The following is a 23,403-nucleotide window of genomic DNA, read 5'->3' on the forward strand; positions in this document are numbered from 1 at the left end:
TCCCAGCAGCTCCAACCAGAATTGTTCTGCAAGCTCCCCGTTCCATGGGAACAGAAACTGACATTGGAGCCATTACACTATTCAATAGGCAATTAAGAGATTATTCATCACTAATCCCTCAGATACACTCAACAAGGAGCAATAAATGGGCAGGATCTGTGGGCAGGAAAGTTTTGATTAACATTGGAAAGGACCTTTGCTGAATGGGACTTGCTTGAAGAAGGATCTTGGCTATGAGATAATATGGGCAAATGCTGGATAATATGGCACTACTGTTGGTCAAGCACCCCATATTTTTTCTTCTTCTTTTTTAAAGAAAAAAGTTTTGAGAATTCTTTTGGACTATACAGTGGGATATACAGTTTAAAATTAAATGTGCTCGTATGCGTTTGGTTACATACCATAGCATCCAAATGAGAGGGTTGGCTGCTGCCATTAAGAAATATTCAGAGTCTGGAATGGTGTGCACAGGTGTTCTTAAGTAGTTACAGAATTACCATCCCGGTATGTAAGTAGTTCAGAAATGCATGCAAGCACAGCACTAGCTTGACCATACTGGCAATCTAGGTAGCTAAGCTGTCTGTGCAAAGTTCATTTCAAAGGGCATCAATCACAGCTAGTTCTTCGGCAGTTGAGAATCAACCCAGAATTTTACTTGCCCTTTTCTGGACCATCTGCAGCACTATCATGATGTCACCACCAGAACTGCATCCAGTGTTCTAAATGGACTACATTCAGTGCTGGACAAGAAATGTTGCTGCGTGAACCAGAACCCAAATGCTGCTCTCTCTCTCACGCCCACACGTGTGTGCGCACACACACACACACACACAATCTCTTCCCCCACCTCACTAGGGCAACACTTTTAAAAGTCTCGGTAGTAGGAGTCCCCAATCTTTTGGTGTCAGTGGGTACATTTGGAATTTTGAGAGTGTTGTGGGTGCTCTCGCAAAATGGCTACCATGGGATGGGCTTGCCCATTCATACAATAGCTGCTATGGTGGGCATGGCAGGTCATTTCCCAGAAGCCAAACTGGTGAGACTAAAAGAGAAGTAACTTACCCAAGTACAAGGCAGAAGTGGGACTGAGCTCCAAAATGCAAAACCACTCTTTTGAACCCAAATAAAGATGGTATTGAAACAAATCTTAAGAAACGTGGACCATGCTGGAGTGCCCTGTGCTATAGTATTCAGACTAGTGACCCATACTTTTTCATTACTTTTTTGTGGGGAGGGGTTGAAAATGTCCCCTGCATTTGGGGGTAGGGGGTAGGATATCAATTCCCCCCTGTCATGGGACCATTTGTCCTCCTCAAATGTAGGGGGGATATTGGCAATTTTCAGGGGTTGGGCAAAATCAAAGAATGTTCAGATAGGGGATGGGCTTACCATAAAGACAAGGTGGCCAAAAAGAAGCTTTACTGCAGCTATGAGCAGCCACTTAGCCACCTTCTGCAGCCTGGCAGTGTTCCTTAGCAATTAGGGACAGAATGCCCCAATGGAATGATGCTCTATCATGACATTGAATCATTGCCATGGGCCAAATTAGTAAAGAATGCCACTGGAGAGTAGCCAAGCCACTGCTTGAAGCAGAGGCAAATACTTCTTTGCTTTTGTTTTTTAAAGGAGAAAAGGATAAACCCTTGGCCACCTTATCTTTATGTTTAGCCCATCCTTATCTGGAAATTCTTTGATTTTCCATATCCCCTGAAACTCACCAATAACCCTCCTACTTTTGTAGGGGACAAAAGTTCCCAAGAAAGAGGAGAATATTCAGCCCAGCCTTAATTCAGACACCAATTCCTGCCTTCATCTGTCTCCCCGCCACCACCATGGTTACACCTGAAACAGGTTGCTTCATTCTGTGGTATGGTAGGGCTGGCCCCAGCCACAGTCTCTGTGTGTGGCATTATAATAATTCCAGCTGATTATTGAACATCTTCTGCTGAAAAGTATCACTTTGGGAGGCAATGTTAACAGCCAGATCACACTTGCAAGTCATCACTGGATGTTTTGTGTGTGACAAACATGCATTTGTGAATCATCCCTGATTCTTGTTTAGAATTGCCAACTTTTCTTTTTTTACGGGCCCTTACTCCTATGCCTTCAATGTCAGCAGACACAGGTGATAATACTGCTGCTTTCCCTGTTGTGGCAGGTTTCACAAGCTAATTTCTGCTGATCAAACTACTGTTTAAAAGCATAAGAATAGATCAGCCTGGTTTTTTTCTGGTCAGCTGGCAACGCCACTCTCTTGACACCCTTGACAATGTGCTCTTGGCAAGTACGCGTTGCTGGAGATGCTCACATTATTAACCTTTACTATAATTTAAAATAACTATGAAATGAAAAAGGATGCATTCATTTTGTTACAAGGAATTGTGAGAAATGAATGTTGTATGAAGGAATAGGTTTGTGGTGTTTTTTAAATCAGGCCAAAGAGACAGCCAGTAAGATTTTTCAGGAACAGAGATGACACTCCAGTTCCTTCTTTGCTTTGAAAGTCTATAAAAGGCGAATGCCCAAGCATCTAACAGTGCCCTCAAAAGCATCCATTTCTGTATACTACACTTTACAGTACCGTTCAATGCATGCCATTAGCCAGAACGTATAGAAACCCGGCTTTCACATTAGCTATGCCCTACATAGCATATATAGAGGCCTTGAGTTTTCAGTGTTGGCTTCCTTTCATATCATAGGTATGCCTAAGTATTTTGTCAGCTCTAATGACGGAGTGAGCTCCCGTCTTCAGTCCCAGCTTCTGCCAACCTAGCAGTTCGAAAGCAAGAAATTGCAAGTAGATAAATAGGTACTGCCTCGGCGGGAAAGGTAGCAGCATTCCGTGCACCTCGGTGTTCAGTCATGCCGGCCACATGACCACAGAAGTGTCTTCGGACAGCGCTGGCTCTTCGGCTTAGAAACGGGGATGAGCACCGCACCCTATTGTTGGACACGACTGGTTGGGGACACCTTTACCTTTAAATACATCAAGCCTACTTCTCCCTACCCCCCAACCACTTCACCTTTACACAAGGAAAACATTGCACAAGACCTGGGTGGATGAGTGGGAATTCAGCTTTTCCATAAGGGGAGTGTGTATGGGATCCAAGGACCATTTTTGCTGTCACTTTGTGGTATTTAAACCTTCCTGGATTGACACGTTTGTGTCCAAAATAGATGGTTGCTCCAAAGAGCTTTGCCTTTCATTTTCATTGCAAAATAGTTCTAACAAGACATCCATTGGCACTGACCTTGGGTAGTATCCAATATTATTCCTATGTAGAGTAGACCCATTGAAATAAGTGAGACTTAAGTTAGTTGCAGCTAATTCAAGTCTCATTAATGTCAATGGGTCCACTCTATGTAGGACCAACACTGGATACTACCCCTTGTTTGCAATGTCATTGAAATTTCCCTGGATTCTCCCAGCCCCCTTTCATTACACTGCCATCCTGGAACAGCCACAATCCAGACAGCTATGGGCATAAGTGTGCCCAGCAAGGTTTTTGACAAACTGATCACAAACTATAAGTAAAATCCAATGTAAGTCCTGCTTACAGTAGAACCATTCAAATGAATGGGATTTAAGTTAGTCATGACTAACTGAAGTCCCATTCATTTCAATGAGTCTGCTCTAGGTGGGACTTACGTTGGACTTTACCCTAGGTCCCCTCACCTTCATAAGCAGTTTGGCATGTGGTGTGTGAGGACTGTGCTCTTGGCAACAAAATAAGTCATGTTTGGGGATATCTGTATGCCTTTATTAACCTTCCTTATGAAGGAAATGTGTCCATGTGTGTGTGTTGCTGCTGCTGCTGACTGGGAAATACAAGCTTCAAAGCACCTTTAGGTGCAGTGGAATTAGGAGTAGAGATGTCAGAGAATTCCGCCATGGATCTCGGTGAGGCCAAATGCCAGAACATTCGGCCCCCCGAAATCCATGGTGGAACGAAGCCCCCCACCCTGCGAAAGCCGCGTGAAATGGAGCACTTACCTGCTGCCGTTCGTGCTGCTTTGCGAATGGCGGCCGCATCTGCGGCCGCCATTTGTTTCTTCATTATAGCCGTGATAGGCTATGTAAATACTTACGTAGTCTATCACGGCTAACGCAGGGACGCCATTTGCGTCCTTGCGGAGGTCATGATAGGCTACGTAAGTATTTACGTAGCCTATCACAGCAAGAAAAAAAAGGGGGATGCAAATGGTGGCGGCTACGATGGCCGCCATTTGCGTTCCCCTTTTTTTGCCGTGATAGGCTACGTAAATATTTACATAGCCTATTACGGCAAAAGACAGGGGCGCAAATGGCAGCGGCTATAGCAGCCGCCATTTGCATCCCTGTGCAGGCTGCCCAGCGGCCGGATGTCCGGCTGCGGGCGGCCCCAGCTGGCGGCTCCATGGAGTCGCCCCGGAACGGAGCCAGCCGGGGAGAATTTCGGGAGGAGGGACAGAGCGCCTCCTCACAATTGCGAATGTCACCCTTTGAAAAGGTAAGTGACTTTCATACATCCCTAACTAGGTGTACAATTCGTGGCTGGCTGGGGAATACTGGGACTTGTAGGACTCCCCCCCCCCAATCTAAACATGCATAGGATTGTGCCCTTAAATCAGCTGTGGATGGCAGTATCCTACCCATTGCTTCATAGAATCATAGAATCATAGAATAGTAGGGTTGGAAGGGTCCCACAAGGCCATCGAGTCCAACCCCCTGCTCAATGCAGGAATCCAAGTCAGAGCATCCCTGACAGATGGCTGGCCAGCCTTGTCTTGAATGCCTCCAGTGTGGGAGAGCCCACCACCTCCCTAGGTAATTGGTTCCATTGTCGTATTGCTCTGTCAGGACGTTTTTCCTGATGTTCAGCTGGAATCTGGCTTCCTGTAACTTGAGCCCATTATGCTGTGTCCTGCATTCTGGGATGATCGCGAAGAGATCCTGGCCTTCCTCTCTGTGACAACCTTTCAAGGACTTGAGAAACGCTATCATATCTCCCCTCAGTATTCTATTATCAAGGCTAAACATGCCCAGTTCATTCAGTCTCTCTTCATAGGGCTTTGTTTCCAGTCCCCTGATCATCTTTGTTGCCCTCCTCTGAACCCTCTCCAGTTTGTCTGCATCCTCCTTAAAGTGTGGTGCCCAAAACTGGACACAGTACTCCAGATGAGGCCTAAACAGTACTGAGTAGAGGGGAACTAGTACTTCCCGGGATTTGGAAGCGATGCTTCTATTAATGCAGCCCAAAATGGCATTTGCCTTTTTTGCAGCCACATCACATTGTTGGCTCATATTCAGCTTGTGATAGACAACAATTCCAAGATCCTTCTCGCTTGTAGTTTTGTTGAGCCACGTATCCCCCATCTTATAACTGTGCATTTGGTTTCTTTTTCCTAGGTGCAGAACTTGGCATTTATCCCTCTTCAATGTCATTCTGTTGTTTTCTGCCCAGCGCTCCAGTCTATCCAGATCACTTTGAATTTTGTTTCCGTCTTCCAAAGTATTAGCTATCCCGCCCAATTTTGTGTCATCTGCAGATGTGATCAGCATTCCCTGCACCTCCTCCTCCAAGTCATTAATAAAAAAGTTGAAGAGCACTGGGCCCAGGACTGAGCCCTGCGGTACCCCACTCATTACCTCTTCCCAGTTTGAGAAGGTCCCATTGATAAGCACTCTTTGAGTCCGATTCTGTAGCCAACTGTGGATCCACCGGATCATTGTTTCATCTAGCCCACCTTGAGCTAGTTTGCTCATCAGGATTTCATGGGGCACTTTGTTGAAAGCTTTGCTGAAGTCGAGGTATATGATGTCCACAACATTCCATTGGTCCACAAGGGAGGTGACTTGATCAAAAAATGAGATCAGATTTGTCTGGCAGGATTTATTCTTGACAAATCCATGTTGGCTTCGAGTAATCACTGCATTGTTTTCAAGGTGCTTCCAGATGGATTGCTTTATCATCTGCTCCAGAATTTTCCCAGGGATTGATGTCAAACTGACTGGTCTGCAGTTCCCAGGTTCCTCCTTTTTACCCTTTTTGAAGATAGGGACCACATTAGCTCTCCTCCAGTCATCTGGCACTTCCCCCGTCCTCCATGATTTCTGAAAGAGAATAGACAGCGGTTCTGAGAGTTCTTCTGCCAGTTCCTTTATTACTCTAGGATGCAGTTCATCTGGCCTTGGAGATTTGAACTCATTCAAAGTATTAAGGTGTTCCTTGACCATGTGCCTATCGATCTCAAGTTGCAATCCTGCCCCTTCAGCCTGTAAGGCTGAAGGCAAGCAAGGCTGAAGGCTAGCTTCAAGCAAGCTAAAGCTGCAGGATGTTCAAAATTTATCTCAACACAAGTACAAAGCCTATATGTGGGGCTGTGGAGAGGCCACAAACAATTATTTGCATAGCACTACTAATGTCCCTAAACACTACATATAACCAATGCACGACTACAGGGTTGGTGAACTAGCACAAACACAGCATTTTAAATGGACTTGTATGAAAGCAGGCCCATGAGTGTGCATGTCTGTATGCTGTGATTCCCATTTGAGGTTTATCATTTAGGCCACAATTGTAGGCATGTTTAGACAGAAAAAAATAACTCCTGCGACTCCTAGCAGGTGTGGTGTAGTGGCTAGAGTGTTGGACTGGGAGTCAGGAGATCCGGGTTCTAGTTCCCACCTGGCCATGGAAACTCACTGGGTGACTCTGGGCCAGTCACAGACTCTCAGCCGGACCTACCTCACAGGGTTGTTGTTGTGAGGATAAAATGGAGAGGAGGATTATGTACACCGCCTTGGGTTCCTTGAAGGAAAAAAGGTGGGATAGAAATGCAATCAATCAATCAATCAATCAATCAGTCAGTCAGTCAATAAAGCATGCCCCTGCCAATCATTGTAGGACTTATTTTCTACCTAAATATGCATAGGATTGTACCCTTAGTCCAGCAAGTCTCAAGTCTGGCCACCATATTCTGAACCAGTTGAGATTTCTGAATGCTCTTCAAAGGCAGCCCCATACATAATGCATTTCACTGGTCCAGCTGGGACATTACCAAAGCATAGAGAACTGTGGCAAGATCATCTCTATGAAAATGAGATGTTGGCACACCAAAGGGAGTTGATGACAGGCACTTTGTGCCACAGGTGCCACTTTCAGGTACAGAGATCTAACAGCATCCTCAAACTGCAAGCCTGTTCCTCAAGGGCAGGAAAGAGGAACTTCCAGCCTGCAGGTCCTCCTTGGGTTCCTCAAGGGGCAAGTCTTAGTCTCTAAGCCCTGCCCACTGGAGGAACCTCCCTGGAGGAATCCCTGCTGTTCTCTCTGATCTGAGATAATAAGAAGGATGTGGGTGTTTGGGGACTCAGTCAGTGCTGAGAAGAATCTGTGTGGTTTTGTATGGCACATGGTGACTCCATGGGGGTAGCATGCACCACACGAAGACATGCCAATTCCTATGGGCTACTGCATCCCCAACCTTGTGCTCTCTGGATGTCTTTGATTACAGTTCCAGTCATCCCTGCAAGTATGGCCATGGTGGCTGGGGAATGCTGGGAGTTGTAGGACTTTCTTCTGTCTAAACATGCATAGGATTGTACCCTAAGGGTGCAATTATTATATGAATGTTTAGACAGAAAAAAAGTCCTACAACTCCCAGCATGGCTGGCTGTGGCATGCTGGAAGTTGTGGGACATTTTTCTTGTCTAAACATGCATAGGATTGCATCTAAGGGCATGATCCAACACATGTTTAGACAGAATGCTTACTTAGGCTGCGTAAGAAATCCTGGGAGATGTAGGACTTTTTTCTGTCTAAACATACACTCAAAGATTTTCTGTAATCAGGTGGCAGCTCTAAAAAAAAAGTGATATTATGCTGCCTCATGCTAACTAGATTATTATTCTACACTATCTTTAACGTCTGGATCAGAAGAGCTCTGCAAACCACGACAAACGTTTAAGATTTGAGCAGTTACACAGAGGAGAAACAGTAAAATAAACTGTAATAAGGCTTGGTAAAGATAAACTTGGAAATTCCTAGTTGGGGAAGGCAGGAAATCTGGATTCTCTATGGGATTGTTGAAACAGAAGACGCCTGGGAGGCAAAGAGTATTTTTAGAAGTCATAAAAGGTTGATTTCGGGTCAGAGCGTGGTCAGCGATCATGCAGCAAGAAACCCAGCAGTCACCTGATTTACATCCTGGTACTAAACATATTTTTGTGAAAGTGAGTTCAATCGCTTACAAAAGACCTTATCTTCCAAGTAAGTATCTCTGTTGCCCAATCCTATCTACCCAAAGGGTAAGTCTCACTGAGTTCACTGGGAGTTACTCCCAAATAAACATGTGCTGAATTCTAGGAAGTAATGATCATTGAAATCTGCAAGATTGACTTTGGAATAATTATGCTTTGTATTGCATTGTCAGAAAGCTGCAATATTATACGTATTTATTATCAGGTTATTTCTCAGGAATCACCTTCTCCCATATGAACCGGCCTGAAGTCTGAGTTCGATTTCTGACACCTTCCTTGTCCCTTTGCCAGTAAAACTATGATTGAAAGGGACAAGGGAGAGCCAGTTGTGGTGCAGTGGCTACAGTGTTCAACTGGGACTGAAGCTCACTGGGTGAGCTTGGGGCCAGTCATTGAGTCTCAGCCTAAACTACCTCACAGGGCTGTTGAGAGGATGAAATGGAAAGGAGGAGAACCATGTAAGCCACCTTGGGTTCCTTACAAGAGGAAAAAAGGTGGGATATAAATATAATAATAATAATAATAATAATAATAATAATAATAATAATAATAATAATGAGGGACAGAGCCTTTTCAGGGTGGTGCTTAAACTGTGGAACAGCCCCACACGGAATGTTCATTTAGCCGCTTCTTTGCCCACTTTTAAACGGACTCTTATGGGTGCAGTCATAAGAACATAAGAAGAGCCATGCTGGATGAGACCAAGGGTCTATCTAGTCCAGCATTCTGTTCACACAGTAGCCACCCAGCTGTCAACCAGGAACCCACAAGCAGGGCATGAGCACAATAGCACCCTCCCACCAATGTTCCCCAGCAACTGGTGAACATAGGCTCACTGCCTCTGGTACTGGAAGTAGCACATAGCCATCAAGACTAATAGCCATTGACAGCCTTTTCCTCCAGGAATTTGTCTAACCCCCTTTTAAAGCCATCCAAAGTGGTGGCCATCACTACTTCCTGTGGTAGAGAATTCCATAGTTTAACTATGCGCTGTGTGAAGAAGTACTTCTTTAAAAATCTGTCCTGAATCTCCCACCAATCAGCTTCATAGGATGACCCCGGGTTCTAATATTTTGAGAGAGGGAGAAAAATGTCTCCCTACCCACATTCTCCACACCATGCATAATTTTGTAGACTTGTGTCATGTCTTCCCTTACCCTCTTTTTTCCCAAGCTAAATAATCCCAGCTGTTGTAACCTTCTGTCATAGGGGAGATGCTCCAGCCCCTTGATCATTTTAGGGCTCAATCCTATTCAGATAGGCGGCCACCTCCAAACTGGGAGGCAACCGCCTATCCAATACAGGGCACGAGAAGCATGGAGGGGATCGTTCCCTCCATGCTTCTCCTGCTCTGCACTTGCGGCTAGACAGCCGATTGTGGCTGTCTAGCCATGGGAGGGCTGAGCGGGGGAGAAGGCTGCTGTACGATACATGCAATGTGTGGATGTGTGTACACCCTCTCCACCCCGGAACGCCCCCAGAATGCCCTTTTTCAGCTGCTCTGCACTCCTCTTGCAAACGTGGAGGATGGGGCTGTTCCGCGCTGCCCCCGAGGCAGCATGGAAGTGGGGGGTGGTCAGTTCTCCAGGAACCGACCTCGGAGCGCAGGCTCCAAAGTCAGTTCCCGGAAAACCAGATATCCTATGGCTGTCTAGCCGCTGTCTAGTGGCCATAGGATTGCTCCCTCCGTTGCCCTTTTCTGCACGTTTTCCAGCTCTACAATATATTTTTTGAGATGTGGTGACCAGAACTGTACACAATATTCTAAGTGTGGTCACACCATAGATTTGTATAGCGGCAATATGATGTTGACAGTTTTATTCTCAGTCCCTTTTCTAATTATGTCTAACATGGAGTTTGCCTTTTTTACAGCGGCTGCACACTGGGTTGACATCTTCACTGAGCTGTCCACCACAACCCCAAGATCTCTTTCCTGGTCAGTCACCGCTAGTTCAGCAGTGTCCTATGTGATTCGCCCTGGATACTCATAAACCTCTGAACTTGGAGGCTTACAAGCATCCTATGCAGAGTGGGAGGCAAGCTCGAGTTTGCAAGTTTGTAGCAACAGCTGGCGCGGTTCTCTCCATGCCGGCTGGGAGTGCGGTTTCCTATCTCTGAGCTTGGAGCCAGGAAACCGAACAATCCTATGTTCCCCAAAGACTGTCTAGGGGTCATAGGATTGCTCTCCCTGATTGTTTTATTCTGGTGAGCATTTTTTACTTTGAGCTTGGGATGATGTGTTTTATTTGCTATCTGCTAATATATTTTTTAAGCCAATTCATTGCTGTTTGCTTATTTTTATTGTTAGGATTGCATGTTAACTGGTTTTATTTTATATTTTTAACTTGTAAGCGGCCTTGAGTGTGCTTGTCCTGGAAAGATGGGGTATAGGTGTTGAAATCAATCCTGGGTAAACAGATCCCTAGTTCTCAGAAGAAGGGTCATTGTTACATGACAGCAAAGAAGGTGGAATCCTGTTCTAAATTTTCCTTTTAAAATTAGAATAGGGCTGGATCTACACAGGCAGCAGAATGATAATGTCCTGAGGTGGTCAAATGGACTGTTGGTAGGGGAATCTCCTTTTTGAGTTCCTCAACATGATTAAACAACTGCTACTACTATTCCCAAAATAGCTGCATTACAGGGAACTGAGTAATTGTGTTATGACTTTATAAGATGTATAAAGTATATAGGATTTTTGTTGGGTCATATAAAATTGTTGATAAGAATGTATTTTGCAATAAACAAATGTGTACTTGTATGTCTGAATGTTTGTCGTGTGTGTGTGTGTGTTTTAGGGAGCAATCCTATGGCCTCTAGTCAGCAGCTAGATGGCCATAGGATATCGTTTTCTGGGAACTGACTTTGGAACCCATGCTCCGAGGTTGGTTCCAAGAGAACCGACTCCCCCCCCCCCTCTGCACTGCCTCGCAGGCAGCACAACCCTCCCCCCCGTGCTCCATGCTCACAAGAGGAGCACGGAGAGTCCAAAATGGGGCATTCTGGGGCAGGGAGGGCGGAAATGCCAGTGCAACACATCCAATGTTTCATTCGGAAGCCTCCTCCCCCGCTCCACTGTCCTTTGGCAGCCTCCTCCCCCGCTCCGTCATCCCATGGCTAGACAGCTGAAATCGGCTGTCTAGTCAAAAATGCAGGGCAGGAGAAGTGCGGAGGGAACTGCATTGGATAGGCGGTCTCCTCCGAGTTCGGAGGCAGCCGCCTATCTGCATAGAATTGTGCTAATATATTTAAAAATAATATTTTTTTATAAACATTTCCCTGAAAGGTGAAAACTAGAATATCGGGATTAAAGTTTCTAGCCCGGCTAGTTTTGTGCACTGTTGTGCTAGTTTTCTATTTCTAGGGAGGGGTTTTTGTCCTTACAGAAGTATTATAAAATGTGATCCTTAACCTGCAGTCAGAATTAGTATAGTCCATTCTACCACCTCGGGACTCTTTCACCAAATTCTGCAGCACATACAAACTTCCTCAAAGAAGATGCAGGTTATGAAAGAGGTCTACATTACTACAGACAAAATCCAAACATACAGGTAGCCAAAACAATGAAATGGTGTTGGAATAACATCAAAATAATTCCTGCAATAAATAATTGAGAACAATTTTAAATTGTGTCCTCGTTTTGAGGAAAGGTGACTGCAGTTTGCTCATAGGAGCCAGAGTGTAAAAGGTTCCATCAGTTGCCCTGAGCCTTTATTTAAAAAGCCTGCTGATTCACTTTCCATAATCTCTGCAGGTAGCTGTTCAAATCACTAGTGCAGTAGAACAAGAGGGAACTGACTGGACTTGGCATTGTATGATAGACTAGGCATTAAAGTTGCTGGTGGGTTTGCTTATTCTTCTTGACAGTTTTGTGGGCCGTAGTAGTGCATACTTGATGGATTTCAGAGAAAAATCATGCTATTGTTTTGGCTAGCAGCAGTCTGCGGTATCAGGTATGGGGCTGAGGCCAGGATACCAATCTGGCAGGTCTATTGTTAAAAGATTAAGCAATGGCTATGGTCAGGTAGCAAAATAAGATCAGTTTCTAAGAAGGCTGTCCATTTGCACTTCAGGATGAGAGACTCTGGAGGTAAAAGTAGGTGAGTTATACATAAGTTGGTGCAGAACCGAAACAAGGAGGGTGGCTGTGTGTCCTTACAGAGGATAGTCCTCTATTTGAAGGGCTGCCAGAGGACTGTCCTCTATTTCGAAGGCGTCCTCTATTTAATGGGCTGTCCAGTCCAAGTCCAGTATAAAGACAAAGAACCATCAGAAGGAAGAGTTGGGCCTTGAAGTTGCCCATCGACAGGATCTGGACGGCAGACTGAGCAAGACACACATGTCACCTGGAGACACTCTTCCACACTATGATGAGATGTACTGTATTTCTTTTTAAATTATAATAATTACTTCTAAATTTGCAGCTATATCTATAGTTTGCAAATTTTATACAAATTTTATACAAATTGGTGGCCTCTTTTTTGATGAAGCATTTCCTCTTTGTGGCCACTTTACAAACAAGTGCCGAAACAACCATCCAAAAATGAGAGCTAACCAGACACCTTGGGCAGTATCCTATACTACCACCATGCCTCTACTAGTTCTCTTGCACCAGCGGAACTGACCACTAGTGCAACAGGAACTAGCAGTCACTGAAATAATCCTGGAAATGAGTAGCAATGCTCATTTCCAAATGGGACAGGTCAGCAGAGCTCCCTTCTGAGAGCTCCACTGACCTGTTGTTTCAGGAACTGGTCATTCCTGTTTTTGTAGCAGTCAGTTCCACTAGTGCATATGAAGTGTAAGATACTGCCCCTTAAGTTTATATATGGCTTTCAAGCCAATCAGAAGGCTAGGATGAAGGCCAATCACAGCCTGAGGATATTCAACTTCCCAAGGTTTCTGCACTGAAAGGCAGAACGGTTATTCTTAAGTCTGTGAGTTGTAATCCTATTTATTATTTTTTTTCATTTTGTATCCTGCCCTCCTTCAAAGGAGATCAAAGTCACGCTTTTAGTCTCAAAACAACCATGTGGGATAGGTTAGATGAAGAGATAGTGTCACTCAGTGAGCTTCATACAATGGTATGTTTCTCGCTTATGGCCCTAGGAAAGTGATTCCAGCCCATGAATGCCAGAATTCAACAAGCAGAGATCTTAGGTGTGATAACATGGATTTAGGTCAGAGCGGGTGTAGACCATATCTAATGGTCTGAGTTGGGACATACTTGGAAATTGTACTTGGGAATACTGAGTGCAGAATGTATGTGCATTTCTTTTAACGATGCAAAGAGTAATATTTTGGGGACCATAAGCAAGGTTAACTGTAACTGATTTTATAAACATCTGGTGAATTTTGCATCTCTGTCACCTGATTATTTGAAGCTGTTTTGTGTTATATGTACCGTATACAATGAATACATTGACAGGTCTGCTGATTTTTAGCCCACAACCATAGTGTGGCTCACTACTGCGACTTGGCCTAATGTTTGTGTTTACTGCTGCTTGGGTGTCTGTGCTTTCCCTGCCTTGTTGTCCTGTGGATGCTGCAGCTGCTATTGGTGGTTGTTTGTTCGCCCAGGCTCTGTTCTTGCCAGTGTCAGCAGCAGGATGAAAAGGGAGCAGCTGGAGGAACAGAGAAGAGGAAGAACATTTTTTTTTCTGAGGACTGGTTTAGTCCTCCTTCCTAAAACGATGTTGCTGAGATTGAGGCCTGTTATTGTTTAGGTTTCAAACCACAAGCACCAGAAATGTCTCAGATCAGTACTGTAGGGCCAATTCACAAATGTATGTACAATTTCTCAATGCTGTATTACCTAATGGATTGGTGAAACATGTGAACTGACTCCATTGAGAAATACTGTGCTTGTGGTGATGCCAGGCAATACAAACACTCTGCTTTTGGTGTTTGATAATCTGTGGTGGCTGCTTCATATCATGTTTATCCTTTGATTTATCCTTTGATGATACAGTCATCTGCTGATCAACACACTCTGGAAGACTTTTTTGGCTGAACAGCAGGGTAAAAAATATTGTGAATAAATAAGTAGATGTGTGTGCAGAGTGGCTAATGGGTTGCAACAGTATCAACAACAGAGGATGTATAAAACATCTTCCAACATTCGTGACCATTGGCGATGCTTGGTGGGGCTGATGGGAGTTGAAGTCCAAAACATCTGGAGGGTAGCAGGTTGGGGAAGACTGCAGTAGCCCAATTTGGGTATGCTAGCTGCACACAATTTGAATTGCCTAAAGGAGGAAGCGGGACGGTGCTTCCTTGCCCCATGCCCTCTGGTGCATCCCTTTTGCCCTCCATGCACTGGTGGAGAACATTTGAAGCCTGCTGTAGGCTCCCTCTGCTACCCAGAATTCTGACTGGGCAGAGATCTAAATAATGCAGGAAGCCTATGCGTGCACGGCAGGCTCCCTGGTTCAGGCCTTCTCGACTGACACGTGGGGAAAGGCAGTGGGGCTGGGCGACAGGGACACAACGGAGGCGGTGGTGCCAGCAAGTGTGGCTCTGTTCTCGCCCCACATGAGATTATAATCACATGAGGATAAAATGCCTGACTAAAGCTAGTGGCAGGAATTGATGCCTTGTGATCCATGATCATTTTTACATCGACCTCAGACATGTAGTACCTACTAGTAGCAAAATTCGTACGAAAATAAAATTCTCGTTTTCTGGCCTGCTAAGGTAAGAAGAAGCATTAATCCTCTAACATCTCTTTTATCTTTACCCTACAGGGGCTTCTTGGGAAATGTTTGAGATATTCCAGACACACACATACACACTTTAATATTTTTAGTTTATGGCATTACAGTCAACCTTTTTTCTGCTGTTGGTGCTGTTTTCAAAGTTTTCAAATTATTTTAAAGTTTTTTAAATTAAGTTTTAATTAAAACTGTTACAAGTTATAACTGTAAGTCACCTTGGAGGCCCTATTTGGGATGAAAAGCCAATTCATAAATGTATAAATAAACAAACAAGTAATAAATAAAAACTGGTTTTGTGTTTGTGTGGAAAGCTCTAATAATAAAAATACAATTTTACAGGGAGCATGTGACTCCCTTGTTGAAATGGCTGCACTGGCTTCATTTTGTTTCTGGCTACAATTCAAAGTGCTTTTCATGACCTTTAAAGTCCTGAATGGTTTAGGACTAGGATGTCTTCTCCCATATGAACCTGCCCACCTCTTGAGATCATCTTTGGAGGCTCTCCTGTATGTTCCAACAATCCCGGAGATACACTTAGTTTGGACTAGGGACAGGGTCTTTTCAGTGGTTGCTCCTAGATTCTAGAATTCCCTTCCAAGGGAGACCTGTCTTACTTATTAATGATCTTCTAGAAGCTAATAAAAACCTTCCCTTTTGTGAAGCTATTTGGTATGTGGTTTTAACTTACTGTTTTTAATCTGTCTCTAGTTTTTTTTTAAAAAAAAAATTGAATATTTTTATTGTTTTTGCATTGTTATTTTCTGCTGCTGTTTTCATGTGTTAATGGTTAGTATTTATCCTGTAAATGGAAAGGATGTTTTAAATGGTTAATTCTTAGTTTTTTATTATTTTTGTTTTTGGCCACTTTGAACTCTTAGAGGAGAAAAGGTGGGGCATAACTGGTTAAAATAAATAAATAAATGCCACCACCCCCTTTTCCAAATATATTTTGAGCTATGGACTTTTAAGCTGCTATCCAAAGAACTGACTTCTTTGGAACGTAGGTCTTGTTGAAACCAACGTACCAAGTAAATGTATGTCAGACTGCAGTGTTAGTGTGCTCCTGAATATAACTTTCTCTCCACAACTGCCACTACATTCCAATTGCTGCATGACACCAAGCAAAGGGTGCAGGCCAGGGGCTTATGTTACCCAAACAGCCCTGGGTGTCGCCACTTGTAATTCAGAGAGAAGTTACACGCTGGAAACTGTTTAAAGTTTCATGTTACACCAAGGTACTATATTTGAAGTTTAAAACAACCAGCTGGAGATCAAGAAACAGAGAGCCCCTTGTGACTACATTGTTTAGGAATACACTGTTTAAGGGCATTGGGACTGCACTGCATGCTATGGAACTGGACTCAGAGTAGCCCAATGTTTAGGCCCATAAAAGCTGTTGTTGTGATATGCAGTATGACAAATTAGTGGAAGGCTGATCTCTAGGATCATCCAACAAGTGCTGTAGCAAATCTAAAGCATCTGCCCATATGTGATAAGGCCAAAGACAGAGGATTGTTCTGGCAGTGCAAAAGACACCAGGATACATAGTTTGGATGCCATGGCTTCTGGCTGCTCAGGTAATGCTGTAATGCCCTGTGAATGACACTATAAAGCCAAGGAAGGAGGATTGTAGAGGCAAGCCCTTGCAGGACTCCGACCTCCTACCAGGCTGGTGGCTTCATCTTCTGTGAGGGAAAGGTGTAGTCTGCAAGATTTCCTTCCCGCAGATCTGTGGTTCATCATCCCAAATCAGAGCAAAAGGAGGTGGTTTAAACTGACAGAGATCTGTATTGCACAATGTGTACTTGTATGGGAGTTTCCAACCCCACCTCAGTCTCGGCAGCCAATCATGCCAGTGGAGCCAGTTGATTTATAGCTCTGGCAGAACATCTATAGCTCATTGGCAGGGACACTGGGAAGACAATCCATGGCGTAGGGCCACAGTCTTTGCATGAATATTTTTCAGGGTATTGGGGGCACCATAAGAAGGTGTTATTGAGGGTCTGTGGCTGCAGGCTATGGTGCCATTGTACCATATTTGTTTTTAAATATCACAGAACTTAGCCTTTCCAAGACAGGTTTCCATGATGTATGAAAGTCTACTAATCCTACCACCATCACTTACATCTGCTTAAAACTGTAAGTTAGATAAGAGGCTATGAAACTAGAATCCAACCCATTTATTCTCACTCTATTTACATTTAGACAAACTGATAAGAACTATATTGAAATTCTGGAGTGAAATATCATGAACTCTTAAAAGCAGAGTGTTGTATTAAACTATGAAGAGAAATCTTCCTTTAAAAATGGGAAAAGATGGAGATAGCCATTTCCTAGAGCAGGACTTCTAGATGTTTAGCCAATATGTGCTTGCAAGTAAGTTACGCTGACATTAATGGGACTTAAGAAACAGAGAGCTGCCATCAGCAATGGCAATTCCATGTCAAGTTCTCCCCCGCCACAGCACCCACTACAATTTACCTCGTATCCTGGCATTATGGTATGTTTCCCTATCCAAGCTCTATATTATTAATGGTTGCTAGAGGAAGCAGAGATAATGACATCAGTATAATGACATCACAGTAATACTACACTGTTCATACTGCAGTAAAAGACAGACTACTTTAGATATATTTCTGCTCACAATTGAAATTAATGGCTTGGAACCTAAAAAAAAAAGTTAAAGAAGTTAATGGAAGGACGGTTTCCCATTCGCTCCCCGCCCCCCAGCAGCCACCTGCTGAACAATGTGGGGAAATGCTGGGGGGAGAAAGGGATGCGAAACTTTCCTTCCATGAACTTCCTTAACAGTGTAATTCTATACATAGGGTTAAATTCAATGGGGCTTACAGACAGACACATGAGGATAGGACTGCAGTCTGATCCAATTATGAGCAATTTCCCCCTGCCCCATCAGCAATTGATCAGGAGGGGGCACCCACTCTCTGGAGAGGCTTTTCAGGGAGTGGCTACAGGGGGCAGGAGGGGATGTAAAACCTATCTTCCATTAACTTCCTTAGGTTAACTTATTGTAGGATCAAGACCAATATTTTTAAGATAGAGAGGTAAATCATGATTTTATAAGAGAAAATGTAATATATGTCAAACAAAGTAATTTAAACATTGTTTAATAGTTCATTTTAGCAGCAGCCCCCAAATGTATTGTAATGTATACTTCTACCCTTATTTTCACCATCTTCCTTTGTCTGCTTCCTGTAAATGTCTATATTGTCAGCTAAACTCTTATGCTTTCCACTGTGGCCTTCCTAGTGCATGAAAGAGAAATGAGTTCAGAGACATTTCTGTTCACAGCTGAAATCAGTAATTTCAAAGGCAGAGAAGGAAAACTCCATTTCATAACAGCAAAAATCATATATTTCAACCATAGAATCACAGAATAGTAGGGTTGGAGGGGGCCTACAAGGCCATCGAGTCCAACCCCCTGCTCAATGCAGGAAATGCTGTTTTCCAAGTTGTTTTATATTTGGAGCTATGGTTGGAGGATATTCCACCAGATTCTATTAATTTTTCTTGATGTGCAAAATATTAGTTTTACTTTAGGAGCTGTCCAAAATAAGAAGCCTATGCATTTTAGAAAAGTTTGTCTTGATGTACTAACTTCAGAGGGAACTTGTCAAGAATAGACACTCAATTGTATTGCGGGATTGACCAAACTCCTGACAGTGTTGATCAGGAGAGAAAACTTGTTGACTTGTTAAATACATAGACTACTGTGATGCCCAAATTAGTTGGGGATGCTGAGGGTCCTTATTTTTCCAAACGGTAAGGCTGAGGACAAATGGAACACACCTCATCACTGTTCTCTAAGCAGATGGGATGAAAGGGCAGAAGAGACTATCAAATGACATTCCAGAGAAACGAAGAATGAGATTGGCATGCACAACACTCTAATGGTGCATTACATGATTGCTGAGTTGCAATGTCAGGATGCCACTCTGCCTATTCATAGGTTTGTGCAGGACTTGTCAATGACAGTGGCTCAGCAAAGTTCAAGAATGCAAATATAATTATTAAAAGGATGTGTGGAGATGGCTGAGAAATCACAAAATTGACCAAGATATTTAAGACTTTTACCTCTGGTAAAACTGAAGTGCCTTTCTTGCTGCAGGAATAACAAGGACTCATTTCTTTAGCATGTTTACGCAGAAGTCAGTCCTACTTGAATTCAGTGGGCTTACAGTAAATATGAATAGGACTGCAGCACAGTTTTGTACATCTGTTCAAAAGCAAGTCCCGTTCAATGGAGCTTACTCCCAGGTAAGTGTGTATAGGATTGCAGTGTTACATTAAAAAAAAGTCATGATGATCTGACTGCATACCTACCATACAGTTTAGTTTAAAAAAGAAAAAAGATGGTTGAGAACAAAATGTCTTACAGAATAAAATAGCTGTGCAGCAAAACAAAACAAAACTTACAGCAAGAGGTGTATTAAATTCCAAATTAATCAAATAGGAAAAACACACAATTAACCTTGCTCAGTCCTTGGATCCCCTTCATGGATCACTGCCTTGTTGTGGCAAAGGGGCTTGCGTAACTCAGTGAAGCCATAAGCTATGCCGTGCAGGGCCACCCAAGACGGACAGGTCATGGCAGAGGGTTCTGACAAAATGTGGTCCACTGGAGAAGGAAATGGCAACCCACTCCAGTATTCTTGCCAAGAAAACCCCATGGAACGTATCACAAGGCTAAAAGATATGACGCCGGAAGATGAGCCCCTCAGGTCGGAAGGTGTCCAATATGCTACTGGGGAAGAGCAGAGGGTATTTCCAAGTAGCGCCAGAAAGAGTGAAGCGGCTGGACCAAACCCGAAAGGACACTCAGCTGTGGATGTGTCTGGCGGTGAAAAGAAAATCCGATGCTGTAAAGAACAATATTGTTAAAGAACCTGGAATGTCAGATCAATGAATCAAGGTAAGCTGGAGGTGGTCAAACATGAGATGGCAAGATTGAACATCGACAGCTTGGGAATCAGCGAGCTCAAATGGACAGGCATGGGCGAATTTAATTCAGGTGACCATCATATCTACTATTGTGGGCAAGAATCCCTTAGAAGAAATGGAGTAGCACTCATAGTCAACAAAAGGGTGGGAAAAGCAGTACTGGGGTACAATCTTAAAAATGATAGAATGATCTCAGTACGAATCCAAGGCAAACCATTCAACATCACAGTAATTCAAGTCTATGCCCCAACCACTGAGGCCGAAGAAGCTGAGGTTGATCGGTTCTATGAAGACCTACAACACCTTCTAGAACTAACACCAAAAAAAGATGTCCTCTTCATCATAGGGGATTGGAATGCTAAAGTAGGAAGTCAAGAAATCACTGGGATAACAGGCAGGCATGGCCTTGGTGTACAAAATGAAGCAGGACAAAAGCTAATAGAGTTTTGCCAAGAGAACATGCTGATCATAGCAAACACTCTTTTCCAACAGCACAAGAGGCGACTCTACACATGGACGTCACCAGATGGTCAATATCGAAATCAGATTGATTATGTCCTTTGCAGCCAAAGATGGAGAAGCTCCATACAGTCAGTAAAAACAAGACCTGGAGCTGACTGTGGCTCAGATCATGAGCTGCTTCTTGCAAAATTTCGGCTTAAATTGAAGAACGTCGGGAAAACCACTAAACCGTTCAGGTATGACCTAAATCATATCCCTGATGAATATACAGTGGAGGTGAGGAATAGATTTCAGGGATTAGACCTGATAGACAGAGTGCCTGAGGAACTATGGACGGAGGTCCGTAACATTGTTCAGGAGGCAGCAACGAAATCCGTCCCAAAGAAAAAGAAATGCAAGAAAGCCAAGTGGCTGTCTGATGAGGCTTTACAAGTAGCTGAGGAAAGAAGGGAAGCGAAAAGCAAGGGAGAAAGGGGAAGATATACCCAACTGAATGCAGAGTTCCAGAGAATAGCAAGGAGAGACAAGAAGGCCTTCTTAAATGAACAATGCAAAGAAATCGAGGAAAACAACAGAATGGGAAAGACTAGAGATCTCTTCAAGAAAATTGGAGATCTCAAGGGAACGTTTTGTGCAAAGACGGGCATGATAAAGGACAAAGAAGGCAGGGACCTAACAGAAGCAGATGAGATTAAGAAGAGGTGGCAAGAATACACAGAAGAACTATACAGGAAAGATCTGAATGTCCCTGATAGCCATGATAGTGCGGTCACTGAACTTGAGCCGGACATCCTAGAGAGTGAAGTCAAGTGGGCCTTAGGAAGCATTAGTAACAACAAAGCTAGCGGAGATGACAGTATTCCAGCCGAGCTATTTAAAATCCTAAAAGATGATGCTGTTAAAGTGCTGCATTCAATATGTCAACAAATCTGGAACACTCAACAGTGGCCACAAGACTGGAAAAGGTCAGTTTACATTCCAATTCCAAAGAAGGGCAACGCCAAAGAGTGTTCAAACTACCGCACCATTGCGCTCATTTCACATGCCAGCAAGGTGATGCTCAAAATCCTACAAGCTAGGCTTCAGCAGTATGCGAACCGAGAACTACCGGAAGTACAAGCTGGGTTTAGAAGAGGCAGAGGAACTAGAGATCAAATCGCCAACATTCGCTGCATCATGGAGAAAGCAAGAGAATTCCAGAAAAACGTCTATTTCTGCTTCATTGACTACGCTAAAGCCTTTGATTGTGTGGATCACAACAAACTGTGGCAAATTCTTAAAGTGATGGGAGTACCAGACCACCTTACCTGTCTCCTGAGAAACCTGTACGAGGGTCAAGAAGCAACAGTAAGAACCAGACATGGAACAACCGATTGGTTCAAAATTGGGAAAGGAGTACGACAAGGCTGCATATTGTCACCCTGCTTATTTAACTTATATGCAGAGTACATCATGAGAAATGCCGGGTTGGATGAATCACAGGTCGGAATTAAGATTGCCGGGAGAATTATCAACAACCTCTGATATGCAGACGATACCACCCTAATGGCAGAAAGCGAAGAGGATCTCAAGAGCCTCTTGTTGAGGGTGAAAGAGGAGAGTGCAAAAGCTGGTTTGAAACTCAACATTAAAAAAACTAAGATCATGGCATCTGGCCCTATCACTTCCTGGCATATAGAAGGGGAAGAAATGGAAGCAGTGACAGATTTTACTTTCTTGGGCTCCAAGATCACCGCAGACGGTGACTGTAGCCATGAAATTCAAAGACGCTTGCTCCTTGGGAGGAAAGCTATGGCCAACCTAGACAGCATAGTAAGAAGCAGAGACATCACCTTGCCGACAAAGGTCCGTCTAATCAAAGCTATGGTTTTCCCAGTAGTAATGTATGGCTGTGAGAGCTGGACTATAAGGAAGGCTGAGCGCCGAAGAATTGATGCTTTCGAACTGTGGTGCTGGAGAAGACTCTTAAGAGTCCCCTGGACTGCAAGGAGGTCAAATCAGTCCATCCTAAAGGAAATCAACCCTGAGTGCTCATTGGAAGGACAGATAATGATCCAATATTTTGGCCACCTAATGCGAAGAGAAAACTCCCTGGAAAAGACCCTGATGCCGGGAAAGACTGAAGGCAAAAGGAGAAGGGGACGGCAGAGGATGAGATGGCTAGATAGCATCACGGATGCAATGAATATGAACTTGATCACGCTCCGGGAGAGAGCGCAGGACAGGAAGGCCTGGCGTGCTATGGTCCATGGGGTCACGAAGAGTCGGACACGACTGAACGACTGAACAACAACAACAAGTCCTTGGACATATATTATGCTAAGAGTAGCTGTCAGGCTGCAATCCTATGCATACTTAGATGTGGAAAAATGAACTCATGGGGACTTACTTCAAGGTAAACATGCAGACTTGAGTCCTGAAGATGGTGACAGAATAGACTGTACACTTCAAACTGCAAGTGGGGTTTTCCATGTTTGATTGCCTGACCGGTATTACTAAAAACAACACCAAAAAACCCTTGCCCAGATATACAAACGCAGCACATCAGGGAGAAAGATTCTAGCGCGGGCCTCTCCCTGCCATGCTAGTTTTCTACTTACAGGGAGGGGGGCTGTTTTTTTTGGGGGGGTTACGTGATACGGGGGGAATTTAAAAGTGTGATCCCCACTGAAGTTAAAACTGGTACCACCCACCCTACCACGTCAGGACTCCACTTTGGCTAGATCCCCACCTTTAAAAAGTCCCTTGAGGCTAACTGGTCCGCAGAGGGGTTAATAAAGCGCCCCAGCATGGGGTTGTCTCCAGGAGGCGGGCCACTTCCTCACAGTGGCTTGGCTTGTGTTTTCGTTTTCAACAGGCCTGCTGCCGAGAGAGCCAGCTTGGCTTGCGGGGAAAGAGGCGAGGAGGAGCGGCGAGCGCGCCGCGAGGCGAGCGCGGCGCCCAGAAAAGTCAAGTACGCCTGGCTGGCCAGAGGAGGCGCTGAGGGAGCCCGGCTCAGCCGCGCGCCTCTTCGCCCCTCAGGTT

The sequence above is a fragment of the Heloderma suspectum genome, chromosome 2 (assembly GCF_057233095.1).
Source record: "Heloderma suspectum isolate Gila_16-S chromosome 2, 16-S_ref, whole genome shotgun sequence".
Lineage (NCBI taxonomy): Eukaryota > Metazoa > Chordata > Lepidosauria > Squamata > Helodermatidae > Heloderma > Heloderma suspectum.